The 5249-nt window shown below is 42.8% G+C and overlaps 1 pseudogene across 1 annotated transcript; it reads left to right on the top strand.

Moving 5' to 3' along the window:
- Positions 1–2136: 2136 nt before the first annotated feature.
- Positions 2137–4078, top strand: LOC103749427 (annotated as a pseudogene). The gene is made up of 2 exons (XR_003846949.1): positions 2137–2164; positions 3381–4078. The product of XR_003846949.1 is annotated as a protein cornichon homolog 1 pseudogene (transcript).
- Positions 4079–5249: the final 1171 nt, after the last annotated feature.

Here is a 5249-nt window from a genome sequence, read left to right on the forward strand (position 1 = left end):
GTGTGTGTGTTAGAGACAGAGCCCAGGGCCTCTTTGCTAAGCATGTGCTTTACCACTGAGCTGCACCCCCAGCCATACAGGAAATCTATAACACAAAGATAGCCACTGTAGCATTTTAAAAGTTGGAAAAAGTATTATAGAAAGAACATAAGCACTGATTGCTTGTTGTTCAGTAAGAAAGTAGGCATGGGGGAGATGAAATAGCAAACACTCTTAGAAGCCATTACTTGTAGTCATTAAATATAGTGATTCACATATGTAGTTTTCTCTTGTGAAAAAATACGTTGATATGCTGCTAAATTAAGGAGATTAGGTCATGAGATGCCACAGAAACCTTTTCGGAACCACGTGTTTGTGCTATGTGTACGAGTCTTAGAAATCTGCAGGAATAGCCAGTAGAGAACAGTACCGGCTAACATTAATGAGCACATGCTCTGGGGAGGATGCTATACATGTGCCCTCACATCAGCCCTCCCAACAGCCTCCTCAAGCGAGTATTAATAGCCTCATCCTGTGGCAGAGCGTAGACTCTAGGAATGTGCCCAAAGGCAGCACCCAAGTGTATCTGACTCCAAAGCCATGTTTATAACCCTTTTGTGATATAATTCCCAGCCATACCCTGAGTTGCATCCAGGCATTGAGATTATGAGTTACTTTTCTAAGTTACCTGATTTTGAAGAACATTTTACATTGTGATAAACTCACGTGGCTGTGAATTTAATGAAATATGTATGTTCCTCCCTGTTCGACAGAAAATGGGTGGTTCACTCAGGGAAACCTACGGATGCCTAAAGGGCTAGTGGCATATCATTCCTGAGATAGGCATCTGAAAACATGACTGTTGTTGTTTTAGCTAATAATGAGATCCTGTCAGGTCAATCACTGGTTGTGGCACCCACCAATAATTCTGAGAAGCAGGCAGAGCAGGTCTTCTTATACCGTTTGTTTTAAAGGAGAAGTGAGCTGAGGTGAAGAGATGGCAAGCCATATGTCCATGGCCTTCAGAAGCACAGATGTTACTGGACCAGCACCATGTGCTTCTAGCCCAGGACTCTTCTCTTGATAGAGCTTTTCAGAAACTCATCCCACCCCTATCTAAGAAACTATTGGCAGTTGATGACAGCTGAGGAGAAACTGTCATTTCTCTTCAAGGATATGGTTGCCCATGCTCCAGTACATGGCTGTACATCCATGCTCTGGCAGGCAACACAAACTGGACTCAGTGGGATATGAAAATAGAAGAAGGTGGAGGATGGTGTTGAGAAGCATGGGATGGGGAGGAAATGGCAGTTAGGGTAATATAATCCAGATACATTGTATATGGGTATGAAATTGTCAAAGTATAAATAATATAGGGACAAGCAAAACTACACAGTGGGTAATGGCACCTGCCACCCAGCCTGATGACCTGAGTTTGATCTCCAGAACCCAAATGGTGGGAGCAGAGAACTGACTCCTGCAGGTGGTCTTATGACCTCTTCTCAGGCACATGCTTGCACATGCACACACACACACACACACACACACACACACACACAAACCATCAATACATACATACATGTATGTAAAAAATTAAGAATAAATAAAATATTTTTAAAAATTTTAAGAAGCATCTGGCTTTCTGCCAGTAGGGCCTCTTGAACACTAAAATTTTACCCTTAAGTTTAAAAACAAGAGGAAAACTAATGCCTTAAATTTTTCGAATACCTCAAGACCAAATGCCTTAGCGAGTGGAGGGTGTTATCAGTTGTTGCTCGGTCATGTCTGTGGCACCTTCATTATTACTGTGACCTGTCAGCACCGTGAGAGTCGTGTGCTGAACAGTTAACCCTTAAATCCATGTCCTGCCAAACTGCTGGAGGGATGGAACTGCTCTTGGATATGAGAGATAATGTTGAGTCAAAAGAAATAGGGCAGCAAAGGATTTCAAGTCTTCCTGCTAAATTTCAGGGGAGTCTAATTGTGGATGAATGAACTATGAGTGATTTGAAGGCAAGTGGTAGTCTCACCTTGGAGGCAGAACAGTGCTGTAGTTAAAGAAGCCATTCCAGACTGATACTGCACCGAGGCCCCCATCTCCTCATGAGTTCTGTGACTTGCAGTATATACCTGTTACCTTGGTTCTTTATCAGTAAGATGGAAGGTCACATTGTCTACCCCAGCAGTAAGTGAATAACAGCTACAAAACATTTATGCTGTGCATGGTTTCCTCGCTGTTCTGTGCTGGCCACCACACAATAGGTGCTTGGCAACACTGGAGAAAAAGGTTCAATGATTGAACAGCACGTTCAGTAAGTTAACTGTTATTATCATCGTGCTTGATTCTTCATCCCTCCTCTTATAAGGAAAAAAGTACAGCTTTATTGATTTGTTATTTTTTAAAATATTTTATTTATTATTTTCATTTTATGTGTATTAGTGTATTGCCTACATGTATGTGAGTGCGCACGTGTCGTGCGGTGCTGTGGAGGTCAGAAGAGGGCTTCCGACTTCCCTGGAACTGGAGTCAAGGACGGTTCATAGCTGCCATGTGGATGCTGGGAATCGAACCCAGGTCCTCCACAAGAGCAGTCAGTGCTCTTAACCGCTGAGCCATCTCTCCAGCCCCTATTGATTTGTTTTTTATGTGCTCCCCTCTCTTGTCTATTGATAGTGACGGCAATAAGAGACTGGCAAAATGCAGGCAGAAACAGGGATTTCTGAAAAGAGAGTCTGGTCATCATACAATCAGTCTGTCATTGCCTGCTGTCCCGGAAGATGGCCTAGCCCCTGTGTTCCCCTTTCCTCTTGTTTCTTTGTCTTGCTCCCTGTTTTCACTCAGCAGTGGAAAACAGGGTACTCTTGAGACTGTCCTGCCAGAACCACATATAGATTCTGTCACCCCCGGGACACAGTTCCGTCCTCTGCATAAGGCTGGTAAATTACACATGTTCTGGTGCAGTGTGTCACACAACACTCCAGCAGGCTTCCTTTCTTACTCCATGTTAGAGAACATGAGTCCCTGAGGCTTCTGGCTCAGAGTTCAGCCTAGAGGCTAGAGTGAAGCCTGGAAAACCCAGACTTTTTGTGGAGGGGTCAAGGACAATACTCTCTACAGGGCACTACTTTTTTTTTTTTTTTTTTTTTTTTTTTGTCTTTTTGAGACAGGATCTCCCTGCAGCAATACCTGGCCTGGACCTTGCCGTGTAGAGCAGGCTGGCCTCGAACTCACAGAGACCCACCTGCCTCTGCCTCCCCAGTGCTGGGACTAAAGGCCTGCACCTGGCTCAGGGCACTACAATATTATTGGCCTTTCCCATTCTCATTGCCTCGTGCATGTAAAGAATATGAACAGATTCTTTAGTATTCCTTAAGATTTCATATAGCTGCCAACTCTTAAGAAGTGACCACTTGGGTGCCTCCTTTCTCCGCTGGCCCCGCGGGCGCTCCTCCCTGGCTGCGGCGTTCCCGTCCCGCCTTCTGCTACAAGCCGGCGGCGCTGCTCACCGCCACACTCCTTCGCCATCTGGCATATTATAGCATTTGATTTACTGAAGACTGATTACAAGAATCGTATGGACCAGTGTAGTACCCTGAATCCTCTTGTACCTCCCGAGTACCTCATCTGTGCTTTCTTCCCTGCCATGTTTCCTTGTGCAGCAGAGTGGCTTACACTGGGTCTCAATAGGCCCCTTTTTGGCATATCATATTTGGAGGTATATGAGCAGACCAGTGATGAGCCGCCCAGGACTCTATAACCCGACAACCATCATGAACGCAGATACTCTAGCATACTGTCAGAAAGAAGGATGGTGCAAATTAGCTTTTTACCTTCTAGCGTTTTTTAACTACCTATTTGGCATGATCTATGTTTTGGTGAGCCCTTAGAACAGCACAGAAGGCTCTGTCCAGGTAAGTGCATGCAAAAAGCCACTAAATGAAAGGATTCTATCCAGCAAAGTCCTGTTTCCAAGAGTAGCCTATGGAATCTGACCAGTTACTTTAACAAATGACTCCTTGTTTTTTAAATGTTTCCACATTTTTTTGCTTGTGGAAAGACTGCTTACATATGTTATACTTGGATAAAGAATTTAAATGGAATTACATGCAAATTAATATAAGATGATCACCTCTGCCGTTGACAGGTCAAACTTGTACTCCTTAAGGTACAGCTATAATACTCTGTGTGACTGCATTAATTACTGACTGTCCTTAGCCCGTTGGCAGCTTGGTTTATAGGAACTTGTAGGGCCAATTTTGGTTTTATTGAAATGCTGTCTAAATATAAATTAGCTGTAGATATCAGGTGCTTCTGGTGAACTGAAAATGCATGTCAGCCTTGTGGGAAACTTCATAGGTTTCCTCATTTATCACTGTAGATGACTATAATGCACACATTTACAAAATGAGAAGAGTGGGATTATTTCCCTGTCGACTTGAATATTATCCCTATATTGCATGAATGAGAGACTTCCCATATTTCCATCAGAGTAATATACTTGCTTTAATTCTTAAGCATAAGTGAACATGATACAAAAATACATGGTGAATTACCTGTAAAGAATGCATTTAAAGTCATTTTAAATGTGTTTTTATTTGTAAGACATTATATACTAAGAAAATGGTTATGTTATGCTTACTCTCCTAATCTGGTGGTAAAGGTATTCTTAAGAATTTGCAAGTACTTTAGATTTTCAAAACTTGAATGAGAGAATTGTGCAGCTAGCCTGCTGTTCCTTTAGTGCTGTACAATAAAACTCTAAAATTAAGACTCATTTTCAGTGCACTGTTTTACAGATTACAAACAGCTCTTTCTCATACTTGCTCAATCCATAAGGACAGATATGTTATTATCATTTCAAACAGCAAAAAAAAGAAAAAGTGACCACTGTGTGCTGGTGTCGCATCCCACAGTAATGTCACAGTCACCTGAAAACGCTGTTAGAACACACACACACACACACACACACACACACACACACACACAGATACCACATATGCATCAAGGAAGGAAGGGATGGAGGGAGGGAGGAAAGGAGGGAGGGAGGGAGGGAGGAAGGGAGGAAGGAAGGAAGGAAGGAAGGAAGGAAGGAAGGAAGGAAGAAGGAAGGGAAAAAATTATCTGACACCCCCATCATGAAAAATGATTCTGAGACCAAAAGTTTTGTGAGCCAGTGTTCCAGATTCACCAGAGTAAGTTTGCTGTGGAATTATCATTCTACTATTTTTAACTGAGTTGCTTAGTCTTAGTATCCCTAGCTCTTCATGTT

Source organism: Nannospalax galili, unplaced genomic scaffold (genome assembly GCF_000622305.1).
Source record: "Nannospalax galili isolate Female #2095 unplaced genomic scaffold, S.galili_v1.0 scaffold366, whole genome shotgun sequence".
Lineage (NCBI taxonomy): Eukaryota > Metazoa > Chordata > Mammalia > Rodentia > Spalacidae > Nannospalax > Nannospalax galili.